At 38.0% G+C, this 13,907-nt stretch overlaps 1 protein-coding gene and 1 long non-coding RNA gene across 2 annotated transcripts in view; one reads left to right on the top strand and one right to left on the bottom strand.

Annotated features, from left to right (window-relative positions):
• The window catches only part of LOC121511350, a 119,337-nt gene that overhangs the window by 101,614 nt on the left and 3,816 nt on the right, over window positions 1-13,907 (top strand). The window contains exon 2 of the long non-coding RNA XR_005992040.1: window positions 2,313-2,375. This is a non-coding gene — a long non-coding RNA (uncharacterized LOC121511350). The remainder of the gene's footprint in view (window positions 1-2,312; window positions 2,376-13,907) is intronic.
• The window catches only part of khdrbs2 (KH domain containing, RNA binding, signal transduction associated 2), a 194,470-nt gene that overhangs the window by 56,065 nt on the left and 124,498 nt on the right, over window positions 1-13,907 (bottom strand). The window lies entirely within an intron of this gene.

Raw genomic sequence — 13,907 nt, forward strand, 5'->3', positions numbered from 1 at the left:
TAATGGTTATAACCTAATAGTTGCATGAATAATGTAAATAAGTGGTCATAAACTAGTTGTGAATTCATTCCTTATCTCCAGTGAGGCTGTTGAAGTTTGAAGTTCACATTTAGACAAATTAAATCCTGTAGGGTTTAATGTTTTTCGTTTCCATCACTTAATGGCATTTACTCCTGAGGGTTTTCATAGCAAGGACTATAAAGACATGGTTGATGAGTTCAGTGTGGAAGAACTTGACTGGTCCGCACAGAGCCTTGACCTCAACCCCACTGAGCACCTTTGGGAAGAACTGGAACAGAGATTGTGGGCCAGGCCCGCTAATTCAACATTGGTGCCTGACCTCATTCATGCTCTAGAATGAAAGGGCAAAAATTTCCTCAGACCCCCCCCCCACAAAGAAGAGGGGAAGCTGCAAAAGGGAGGCCAACTCCGTATTGAAGTACATGTTATTGAATACAATGTCATACAGTCCCTGTTGGTATAATGGTCAGGGCAGCTGAATTCTTTTGTCCATATAGAGTATTTTCTGGCTGCACAGTGGTGCAGGGGTTAGCGTTGTTGTCTCACAGCAGGAAAAGGGTCCTAGTTTGAATCCCTGTTGGGGTCTTTCTGTGTTGAGTTTGCATGGTCTCTCCTTCTCCAGGTTCCCTGGCTTCCTCCCACAGTCCAAAGACATGCTACTGAGATTAACTGGCAACACTGAAATTCCCATAGATGTGAGTGTGGCTGACTCTGTATGTCAGCCCTATAATTACGTGCTGACCAGTCCAGCCCAGAGTGCAGCCTGCCTCTCACCCAAAGACAGCTGGGATTTGTTCCAGTCCATGAAGAAGAAAAGCGGTGTAGATTATGGATAGATGGATGAATTTTCTGGCCAAAGCATCTTAATGTATGACATTTTTTACGTTTTTAATCACTGCATATTAAAATCCATGTGTTTGTTTTCTATACAAATATTAATCTTCTCCAATATTTAAATGAAAAGACAGAAACATTTCCAATGAAGCCCAACCGAGTTAATCGGCTGATTATAGCCTATCAGAAACAGTCGTTGGCCGATAGACATTGATGTTAACACTTGTATTTTCATTAATAAAGTGCAGGGAGTATGACATGATTACCACATAATGTTTGTGTTCTATTTTTATCCCGTAGAGGGCGCTCTGACTCATTTCATGCCACACGCTCCATGTTTGGGTATCTGTTTGTCAGCAAGCTAAAGCTAGGATAACCTAGCTTAATATTAGCTAGCTATAAACTTCAGCTTAGTCACTAACGATATGATGTTTGTGATGGTGCAGTATTTCACAGTAATATTATGCTCCTCAGGCAGCTGCATGCTGCCAGATAAGACCAGAGCAAATTGGAGAAACACGAGGTACGACCAGCAGGGGTTGGTGCATTTTTGGTCAGCGTTTGATTCATAATGTCTTCAAAGAAAGAGAGAAAATGAGAGAGAAAATGTGAGTGCACATTTGGAGGACACCAGAGAGGCACATTTCAAATCAAGTCTTACCAGTGACTTTTATAGCAGTGCTTATCCACTTACTATTGCCTATAGATGATAAGAAATTCATCATTTATAAGTACAGTCACTCATCTCTTCATTAGACACATCTGTGCAATGTAATGAACATCACTGACAACATTCCTACCATGAAGGTACTTCAATAACTGTTAATGCTGACAGAGAGATGATTCTCTCTTTTCATTTATCACAAAGATTAGAGTGCTGCTGTTGTTGTAAGAGGTGTTCCTAATATTTTGACCCTCTAGTGTATGTGAGTGGTTTTGGCAAAATTTCACAGACTCCTCATTCTCATGCTCCTCACACCAACACTCACCACCACCTCAATAAGAAGCACATAGAGGAATGATCGGCTTTCTGACAGTCAACAACATTTCAGAAGTAACTAGAAAAGCACTCGGAGAGCGCAGACCTCTGCCATTAGCCCTATCTCCCAATAGTAAAGAATCCTTTCAAAAATTCCTGGATCCAGACGGTGATCCGATCACTCCCACAATCTAATCAGTGCTTCCTTATGCCATTTCTGACATTTCCTGAAAATTTCATCAAAATCCATCCATAACTTTTAGAGTTATGTTGCTAACAAACAAACTTACTAACTAACAAACCCTGCTGATCAAATAGCCTCCTTGGTGGAGGCAAAAAGTTGAGTCTAATGAAGTGGCAAGGGAAAGAACAAGCCAGATTCATGTAAACACAAGAAAAATACTTAATGTCTGACATATTTGTGATATTGTTTTGTTTCTTACTAATGCATATTTATGTCTAACTGTTTTTTTAACAGATGCCAGAAGAAGGTGGAGGTTGTAAGGGGTTGAACTACTTCACCAGGGACGTCACTGCTGAGGTATTCTGTAATATTTCTGCAGCTTACTGCATTCTTGAACAGCATTTTGTTAATGGTAATCATTTTTTTGACAATAGAAATACCTGAAAATAATAAAATGTTCTGCCTTCAATTTGAATAAGATTTTAAAACTTTAATCAGCTGTTATATCGGTTATCTGAATTTTTTATCCCATAACATCAGTATCAGCATTGGCCCTAATTTCCAATGAATATTATTATCAAAAAAAAAACAAACTAAAAAACTGTATTAAGAAGTTGTTTAATATTTGATATTGGCTGCCATTGTTTACAATAGAAATACAATACATCTACAATACATGTTGCTGCATGAATGCAGGTCTGTGCATGCAAGTACATGTATTTAGACGATTGATTGGTTCTGTATTTCATTGTCGTTATTTACCTGCTCAGGGACTACGTATGGTAATAAGCTAGTGAGTTAAATCTGTTACAAAGCTTTTTTTTCCTTTTTGAGACTAGTGTAATTTTGTACATTGTCCCAACACAAATCGCCTTAATAAACAAAACTAAACTAGGAATGTTAGAAGTTTTGCATGAGCTGTGTCCCTGCCAGAGACATGGATGCGGCCCTCAGCATGGTAAGGTTTAGGAACCCCTGATCAGTTAATGCCTTTTTACGCTTTTAACCCGTATAAGTACTGAGGCTATTTTTGCCGTCTTGTTAATACTTTCCTCTGACAATAATAACTGCGCAGAAAATGTTTACCATGCTCATGTTTGGTATCATTTTTTTTCAGCACAACTTCAACTTTATGAAATGAAAACACTTTTTTAACTTACTGTATTTGACGTAGGACCTCCAAAAAAACACACATTAAAAAAAATTGTTAAAATTGTTATTTAGAATAATATATTCATCAAAATATGATGAAGTCATTTCAAGAGTAAGATATTTAGAAAATGTATACTTATGCATAAAAGTAGTAAAATTAAATATATCATGCTAAAAATGAATATTTTTACACATTTACACATATGTATCTATATTTCATGAGAACAGTTATGAGAAGAATCATATAAAATACATAGCATTTTTACAGCATGAATGAAAAGCAGATAGTAAAATATGTATACCATTGTATACCAATACCGCTTCTGTTTACTGTTGAACTCTGTCCCCTATGTGTATTAATTTTTATATAAATTAAAATGATGATGTTTCCTGTTCTAATTGACCAATAAACATCACACAAAAACTGAAAAAGAGCTTAAAAATCACTTTCCATGCAAAGTTACACTTCGTTTGGAAGTATGCCGCCTTGTTTGCATGCAATCACATGACAAAAAAAGCACATGATGATGTCACGCCGGCGTGATCGTGGACTGCTAAGGTTTAATACTTCTCTGTTTATGTAACATCTAAAGCACCTTCAGAGATGAGGACAGAGCTGTGTTTACCCACTCTGTGTTTTTATTGTGTTGTTTTTGACACTGAATGCTATCATGTCTAAACAAAAGCCTATTATTTGGTGGGAATAATTGGTGTGTGAAAGCCTAAAACTGTGGGATCTATTCATTGTCTAATCATCACAAAATGCTGTGTTACATTTCATCATTTTTAGAGGCTTTGCTCAGCTCAGTCGTGGATGTTTTTCCTTTGGCGTGAGCTTTAACTACAATATCTGAGGAAGATTTAACTCCCACATGTTATTTTATTTTCTTCCTCTATCTGTTTGGCCTCATGATGCAGCAAGAAATACAGTATGTGCAGAGTTTGACATTTGCAAGCTGTTTTTAAATTCCCTCTGAAAAAAGGATAAAAGTTCTTCCCTAGCTTCCTCAAAAAAAAAAAGTCTGAGAAACAGTTTGTATGCCAATGTTTTTATGTGTGTCCTCATTTTGTTTGTTCATAAAAGCGTACATGCACGCATTACCTTTCACACAGTGGGTCTTAAAATGTGTTCACTGGACAAACAGATAAACAGTGCACCAACAAAGACTCAAAAGAAGACTGTGAGCCAATATTTTGGCCATAAATAATTCAGGTTGCAAAGTTAAAACCTAAAATGGGCTTTGCAAATGTTTTATGAGGAGGGAAATGAACTGAATATGTTTGTTAAAACCTGGAGGAGAGAGTCTGTGTAGTACCACCTGATAAAATTGGACACTTTGAAAAATCTCCCCAGGGCAGCATGTATCTTTTAATATTTTTGAATTCAAGACTTGGCAATGTGAGAGAAGGAAGCAAATCTTTGGTTGTCATTATGGACCAGATTATATCAAAACTTCACTTTTAATGCTCCAAAGGACATTCAATGCTTGTACTACAGCTCCAAGCTTTACTTTATTTTATTCTCCTAAAGCAGAAACTATATGGGTAGAAACATCAGCAGCATAACTTAAAAAACTGTTGCATAAACTCAACCGGCCACTTTATTAGGTACACCTGTTTGACTGCTTTTTAACACAAATATCATTTCAGCCAATTACATGGCAGCAACAAATGCATTTAGGCATATAGACATGGTCAAGATGATGAGTTGAAGTTCAAAGTGAACATCAGAATGGGGGAGAAAGATGATTTAAGTGCGATTACAGATGAGGACAAAATTATAAGCCCCCCTATGAAAATTTCCGTTTTTCCCAAGCTTTTCCCACGTGCTGTTAAACAGCAAGGCATTTCTAACAGTTTGTCCAAATATCCTAGTTTTTTTTTCTTTTTTTTTGGATGCTTACATCATTTTACCTTCCACATAAACTAAATTATTTCACAAAAACTACCAGGGTCTAAATTAGTAGCCCCCTTTAGAAGTGTCCTGTTTTGCTGACCTGTTGTGTAATGATGTGCTTTAACTTTGTAAATCTTAAAGCTTGTAGTTCAAACTCGGGGTTAGTGTCCAATTTACCCAAAATATAAAAATTTCAGTTTAGTTTGAAGTGTCACTTGAGAAAGCATGATGGCAAAAACAAAAGAAATCCGTTTAGACTTGAGAAAAAGAACTGTTGATGCTCACAGAGCAGGAGAAGGATCTCCAAAGTTAACTCAGCGTTTACAAGTCAAGAACTGGAGTGAGAAGAAATGTGAGAAACTCAACGAGAGCCACACAGCTCAGAACAAGCCTGGCAGAGGCAAGAAGAGAAAGACTTCAAAGACTCTGGAAAGAAAACTAATGAGAGACATGTCTAAAGACCTCAGAATAACTGCCAAGACACTAGTGAAGCACTTAGCCAAGCCAGGAATCGTAGTCTCATAGAAGAAAAATCCTAGAGTCCTGCACAGGAATGAACCAAGAAAAAGTTGACTTCTGCAGAAGAGACACCTCCAAGCCAGACTGAAGTATTCTAAGGAGAACCCGGAGAAAGATTCTGCATACTGGAAGCATGTTTTTTGGTCAGATGAGACCCAACTAGAGCTCTTTGGCCATCGAGATGTTGTTTATGTTTGGAAAAAGAAGGGAGAGGCATATCACCCAAAGAACACATACCCAAAGTGAAACATTGTGGTGGGAGTATTATGCTCTGCGTCTGGAACTGGGTAACTTATAAAGGTGGAAGGAATCATAAAGACAGAAGGATATGTGAAGATTTTGAAAGAAAACCTAAAACAGTCTGCAGCAAAACTGGGTCTAGGTTGTTGTTTCTTTTCCAATACACCGTGAGCCCAAACCACACATGGTTCCTGGTGAAGAACTACATAAATAAGACCTTATTGACTGACCTGCACATAAATCCCAGTGAAAATCTGTTGGGTGAACTGAAGATGAATGTCCATGCTAGAAGATTATCAAATCTGGAGGAGTTTGAGAGACTGGCCAAAGAAGACTGGACTGGGATTCCTCAGGAGACGAGTTTGAGTCTTGTTGAAAACTACAGCAAACAACTGCAGGCTATTATCCAGCAAAAAGGAGACACAACTGACTATTAGCATCAGGGAGACTTAATTTAGACCTTATAATTAAGGGTTATAATTTGTTTCTGTGTGTAGTCATTTTGTTTGTATCTCCATGGTTTATAAAGAATGGTCCAAAAAAAAAGGAGAGTACCTGCTGAGTACATTTGGGAGCGAAACCAGCTAAACCCTGAATATCGAGGGGCGTGTTATTTAAATTATTGTTTTCAGATGCTGCATTGATCAACATCTGCAGCACTAGTGCCTATGAAAGTTATATAAATACAGGCCGTTTTCTTTTATAAATCAACTCTGACATTTAAGACATTCACAAACGGTTGATCTTTGGAAACATTGCGTTTGCTTTGCTCAGTTCAACTTGTGAACTGGTTACAGAAGTAAAAGAGGAGTTAAACCCTAAAATTTATTTGGTGAAAAAAATCAAACTGCACTTGTTCCTCTAAAAAAGCATCCCGTGCACATTGTGCCTTGCACACTAGTGGCTTCAATGGCTTGACAATGGCCCTGATGAAGACCCCGGCAGGTTGCAGCAAGTCGGCTATTTTTAAATATAATCTGCCTTGTTAAAAAGGCATTCTGATTTATACAAAACCTACTGTGAGCATTGGATTGCTTTTATGACGCAAAGATGTAGTTTGAATTTTTTTGATCATTAATTTTTGGATTAAACTCCTTCAAATTCTAAAAGGAAGAGACGGGATTATACACAGAAGCTGTGCCAGAATATACGACACATGGAGGAGACCAAATGATGAACAGATTTTGACACCCACGCCACCCAATGAGAGAAATTAATTCTACCGTCAGATTGACAGGCTATACACATGTGCTGCTCTTGTTAATGAGTTAATAAAGCCCACAGCGTTGTGCTGGTTTTGAAGGAGACTGGCAGAGTTTTTAATTGGGAAAACTGGCAGCTTATTCCAAGCACAACAAATATGCCAGAGCTTGTAAAAAAGTTGACTGTTGACAGATGCTTTAACTTGAGAAAACAGAGATAAACCCAATTCGGAGGCTGCTCGGGTCACACTGTTTGCTCTCTCTGATTAATTCTGACCATGCATGGCCTTGTACACATTCAGTGCCCTTCACAGAGCTAAAGTTGGACTGGAAGAGGTCAGAACATGAAGCACGGCCATACTTCATTCTTGTTTTTAGGTCTACCTGCTACTCTTGTCTGTTACTGACTGTGATGACTGATGCGTACCTTCATTTGCACCTATAAGCTACAGCTTTATTTATGATCTGACCCAGTAAGCTTTGAAGCATCACAAATTTTGCTAAATTATTCCAAAATTAAGGAAAAATGCACATCCATTTGTCATATTTTATAGTTTCAAGCTCTGCTGGAAGAAAACGTTATATAACAGGTGCAGAGCATTTATTTTGACAGCACTGGTCCCTGATATGTTTGAATAAATTTATTTCAGGGAGAAAACAGAGCAAATTTAATTATTGCACAGCGAGGTAATATTATGAAAAAGGGAAACAAATAAATGCACAAGCTTTTTTCTGCTGTAACCAGCAGTCCAGGTCACTTAATGCACATCAATTTCTTCCAAAAGCAAAATTGCATACATGTGCTTCCAGAAATCTGACAGAAAAAGGCTGAAACACAATTTATTTTGACTGTAATTTTGAACTAACTATGATAAATAATAAAGGAGTTTGTATAAACTACAAATGCTAAGTTATTTTTAATAAAAATGTCCAATATCAGTAGAGTTTTCTGTTTTTCTAGGTTTAGACAGCATAAAAAGTGGGTTTCCTTCAATCATGGGGATAAGACATTTGTTTTCAGGCATCTCTGCATTGGCATCATATGTAAATTTATTTTGCCTTGGTAATGACAAAGCAGATCAAAGTGTTGTTTTTCAGAGATGGATTAGAAGAGAGAGGATTTGAATGAAGGAAAAACAAGTGCTGCAGAAGGCTTTATTGTATTACAGCAGCAACCAGTAGTGCAAGTCACTTAACTAAACATGAGGCATTGTGGGGGAAAGACTCGTGTCCCTTACATCCTGCCTGCTGCATCTCTATGACATTTGGTTTCTTATGCATTTGGAAAAATCCCATTAAAAATAGATGAATTGCTAATTCATTTGATAGCATTTTTTTTGTTCCACTAATGATAGCATTTTTCCACCACAGAAAAAGAGTTTTTTTAATCTTCAGAAATCATTGGTTTGACATCCATTAAATGCATTTTACTCAGTTGGAAGATGGAGAATATTTAGGTTATTATTATCAGACATTGATTAGAAGAGATAGAGGACTATAACATGGGACAACACGTGGTGCACAAGGCTGGTATATCAAATTATCAGCTGCAACCTGCAGTGTTTCAGCCCTTTCAGACTGGGAGCATGTTTGTTGCTTGACAGCTGCTGCACATGAGCTTTCACACCAGCTGGATGTGTGCTGCATGTTGGCTGCATCTCCTGCTGTCACAGCCCCATCTTTATTCACAAGTTTTACCTCAGTGAAACTCCCTACAAGTGACTTGATTCATTTTTACAGCCAAACTGTTTCAGGAATATTTCAGAATAAAAGCATTCTGTACAAAGGAGGTGAGTTTCTCCACAGAAATGCTAAACCAGGATTTAATTTTGAAAAATAAGAAACTGAAGTACTGTGTTTATCTCCCCTATGAAATATACTGCTGTTGTGAAAGCAGAAAGCTCCACCAACTATTATCTTAGAGGACAGCTTTATTGGACCAATGCATTTTGGCCTTGTGGCCTTCATGAGGATCATCAAGAATTATATTGCATTCATATTCTACATTCACCCAAGACAGTCTGTCTGTAGACCGTACATCTCACAGACTGTTCATCTGAGATACTGTATATCCTAGAACATAAATACACACTAAAACTTTCAAAATAGAATCAGATTAAACTTCCATTTAGGGTAAGGTTAAGGCAACAGGATACCAAAAGTTAAAACCTGACCTTCAGAACCTGAATACAAACATTAAATTAAAACTAGTAAACTGTCTAAAAGCTTGTCCTCCATTAAAACTTTCAAACTCTGCAAATGTAGCATGCATAGTCCTGTTAGCTGTGTAAGCTATGTAGACAATGGAGCTAATGTAGGTACTTAGTAAACATGACTAACGTAGCAAAAGCTAAGCTCATAAAGCAGCTATGTATGGTATCTACTTTATCTACATAGCTCAATTACCTTTAACTTAGTTTAAGTTAAGGTTGCTAAAGCTAGCCTAGCCTTAGATAAAGGAGACATGTAGCCAATTTAGCTAAAGCTAAGCTCAAACAGCTACGTAGATATGTTATCTACATAGCTATGTTAGCTTTAGCTACATTTGCTAAAACTTGTGTTGCTAAAGCTAACTTAGCTACTTTGGCTTATGTAGGTAACATTAACTATGTAGCTAGTGTAGCCATGTTATATTTGGCTAAAGGAAACAAAGCTAGGGCGAGCCACTGTAAGTAAAATGGTCTAAATAAAATTTAATCCCAGATTTAGACCTCTGACCTTTTTCTGTTTTATTTATGAAATGTTGCTTAGTCTGCTAGTATTGTTTGCAATGTAGTTATATATTGGATGTAGCTGCCAGTCATTGTTTATGAATAAAGTTGAACTAAAAAAAAAAAAAGTAAAACTGGAAATATGTTGTACAGACAAATCATTGCACTTTCATTACAAAATAGATGGTGCCTAAGATGACATCTGTGAGTTTTTCACCAGTAAAATTAGACATAGAAGCTCTTGGCATCGTTGATTATAATGATGGAATGAGTTGCTGCATTCAATGAATCATATTTTCACCATCTTACAAGTTGCAGAGTTTATTGTAGTCACATGTGCACTCAGTTTTTCCCCTTATTTCAACTTTGGCCCAAAATGCCCTCCCTTTATACATGCATATCTGCTAAACTGGATAAATACAACTCTCTATTTATTTACTTAACCACACAGGAAGCATTGTGGGGGATTCACTTAGGTTTCTGTCCTCTTGCCTCATGCATATCTTTGACTTCGACTATGTTAGTTTTTTTTGCAGCTCAAAATAGCTAAAAAGCTTCTTTATTTGAATATAATTTCATGCTCATTATATAAATCATAAAGGAAATGCATTTAAACCACGCTGGGGGAGGTTTAGGTTTTAATTTAAGAAAATTCCTGTGCAAAAGTAGATTGATTTGTGATGGTTTTGCTCAATTATAAAAGTAAGATGTTCATATACAGTCGTCATTGGATGGACTGTAGATGAGATTCATTTACTTTAATAGAAAACAGAGATCAGAGATGGATTAGAAAAGAAGAAGAGTGAGGAGTGCTGCATGAGGCGTGTATATTGCCTTTTTAGCTGCCACCAGCAGTGTAAATCACTTAACTACACATGAGGCATCATGGGAGACAGAGTCATGTCTCTGCCCTCCTGCCTGCTACATCTCTGACTTCTATCAAAATAAATGTGTGCAAACCACAGAACATATACAAGTAGACTGATTTTTCTAAAGATGTTAGCACAGTTCAAATCAAGTTTGTCAAACTAAACAAGTAGGATATTAATTTTCAGACATCATTAGGTTGATTAGATCGATTCTACTTTGGCAGATGACAGAGTATGTTTAAGTTGCTGATCAGCAATGTACGAAGCAATTCCAAAAAAGTTTGGGCACTGTGTGAAATATAAAAACAAAAACAGAATGTAAGGATTGTCAAAATTCATAAATCTGTATGTTATTCATAATAGAACATAAACAACATATCTGATGTTGCAGCTAAGCCATTTTACTCGTCATTTAAAACATTAGCTCATTTTAAATTCAATGACAGCAACACACCTCAAAACAGTAGGGAAAGGGCCATGTTTACCATTGTGTTGCATTGCCTCTTCTTTTAACATCAGTCTGTAAACATCTGGGAGGTGATGAGACCAGTTGCTAGAGTTTTGGGAGAGGGATGTTGTCCCATTCTTGTTGGACACAGCTGCTCAACAGTCCTGGGTCTTCTTTGCTGGATTTTTCATTTGATGATGCTGCAAATGTTTTCTACTGTTGAAAGGTCTGATCTGTAGGCAGGCCAGTTCAGCACCCGGACTCTTCTGTTGTGAAGCCATGCTGTTGTGATATGTGGTTTAGCATTGCTGTTGTAGCAGTGTAGCTGCAAAATGCAAGGCCTTCTCTGAAAGAGATGTTGTCTGGATGCGAGCATACGCTGCTTTCAAACCTCTCCATGCTTTTCAACAGTAATAGTGTCTTTACAAAAGATGCCCAAACCATTGGCGTTAATGTAACCCCATACCATCAGAGATGCAGACTTTTACCTGTTTACTGATAACAAGCTGAATGGTCCCTCTCTTTAGGCCACAGGACACTGTGTCCATGGTTTCCATAAAGAATATCAAATTTTGATTCATTTGACCACAGAACAGTTTTCCAAATTGCCTCAGTCCATTTTAAATGAGCATTGGCTCAGAGGAGATGGCAGTGTTTCTGGACTGTGTTCACAAATGGCTTCTTCTTTGCACGATACAACTTTAACTTGCATTTTTATGAAACGCATGGTGAACTGTGTTTACAGACAATAACAATTCTGGAAGTGTTCCTGAGCCCATGCATTGATTTCCAGAACAGAATCATACTGGTTTTAATGCAGTGCCACCTGAGGGCCTGAAGATCATAAGCATCCAATATGGTCCATGGCACACAGAAATTTCTCCAGATTCTCTGAGTCTTTTGATGACATTATGTAGAGTAGATAGTGGGAAATTCAACATCCGTGCCGTTTTACACTGAGGAACACTTTTCTGAAATTTTTAAACAGGTAAACCTCTTCCCATCTTTACTTCTGAGAGACTTTTCCTCTCTTAAATGTTCCTTTTATACCCAATCATGTAACTGACCTGTTGCTAATTAACCCAAATAGCTGGAAAATGTTTCCCCAGTTTTTATATCAGTATCACTTTCTTTTCCAGCCTTTTGCCCTGTCCCTACTTTGAGACGTGTTGTTGCCATCAAATTCAAAATGAGCATATATTTTTCATGAAACAGTAAAATGTCTCAGTTTCAGCATCTGATATGTTGTTTATGTGAATAAATTTTGGATTTATGAAATTCAAAAATCATCATATTCTGTTTTTATTTACAGTTTTCACAGTGCCCCAACTTTTCTGGAATTGGGGTTGTATTAAAAAAAGGGAGCATAAATAAAAAAGAGAACTAGGAAAGCACTCAGACCTCCGCCATTAGCCCTATCTCCCAATAGTGTAGAATCCTTAAAAAAATTCCTGGATCCGTCGCCATGTACCCCCACCACGGCATTCGCCTATTGCTCCCTCCCCAGTGGGGTGGAAACATGGTGAGGCAAAGCATTGGCTTTGCTATGGGTGGACTGCCATGGTGGAAGCATTGCCTGGCGGTGCCAACAGATGCACTGACAGTCTCACCCATGGTCTCGTGGGACGACTGGAAGTCATGGCAGAGGGTGAATATTCCTCTATTCCTCCCAGCATTGTGAGTATTCTTGCTACGATTCGCTGTCTTTCCCTCTGTTACGCTCTGACTCGTCTCCTCGACCAGGCGTGTGTCTTTCAAACTCTAAAAACTCCAAAACATTGAATAGAAACACACCCACAAATGCTGCTGGGATTGAAGTTACTCATGTTTGCCATCTCCTGGTGTAAGTGGTAACAGCGCAGACCTCCGCCATTAGCCCTATCTCCCAATAGTACAGAATCCTTTAAAAAAATTCTTGGATCCAGATGGTGATCCAGATCACTCCCAAAATCTAATCAGTTCTTCCTTATGCCATTTCTGACATTTCCTGAAGGTTTAATGAAAATCTGTCCCTAACTTTTTGAGTTATGTTGTTAACAAACTAACACATGCCAATCACATAACCTCCTTGGCGGAGGTAAAAATGAGTGCTGCACAAGGCTGGTACAGTATGATTTCTGCTGCATCCAGCAGAGAAAGTCTCTTAACTACACATGATGCATTGTGGGAGATGGAGTCATGTCTCTGTCCTCCTGCTTGCTGTATCTCTTTGACTCTAATTTGGTTCCTGGAGCAGCTATCAACCACCGCAGCGGTGCATCAGTGTGCTTTTTGGGCTACAAAAAGAAGCAATAGTTTTGCACACCAGCTGGCTCAAACTGTGCAGGTTTAGGCATTATCATCAAAGTAAGCCCCTCTTTCAATCATTTTATGTTGAACATTCTGCCTGATCATTCAAACTCAAGTCATGGCCAGCACTAAAAGCTTGTTTTGAAAAGGCATTGCCAGGTAATTAATAAAGTTTACTATTCAATTACAAACTTGGCCTGCCATGATCATGAAAACAAGATCATTCGGATTAAACAATTACTGTGCTATGTGTTGTATTGTGGCCTTTTTGTCCATATACCCAACCACAGCAGCTACTTATTAAAAATACTGATTCAACCTTTTAACCAACCATATAACAGGAAGTAAGGTGGAGCTCAGGTGGTCTCTAAGCCTTCTGGAGCTCCAACATTCTCACCTTTAAAGCCTGATTTATATGCTACAGTGCAGCCCTGAACCCTACACAGAAGCCAATGCATGTAGCTGACGTTCAACTTCCTCAAAAATGTAAACACACTTTGGAACAATGCACACTGCAAGCTCTGTGATTGTCAGCTTAAAAGCACTGGTGACTGCTGGTCAC

The sequence above is a fragment of the Cheilinus undulatus genome, linkage group 6, assembly GCF_018320785.1.
Source record: "Cheilinus undulatus linkage group 6, ASM1832078v1, whole genome shotgun sequence".
Taxonomy (NCBI): Eukaryota; Metazoa; Chordata; class Actinopteri; order Labriformes; family Labridae; genus Cheilinus; species Cheilinus undulatus.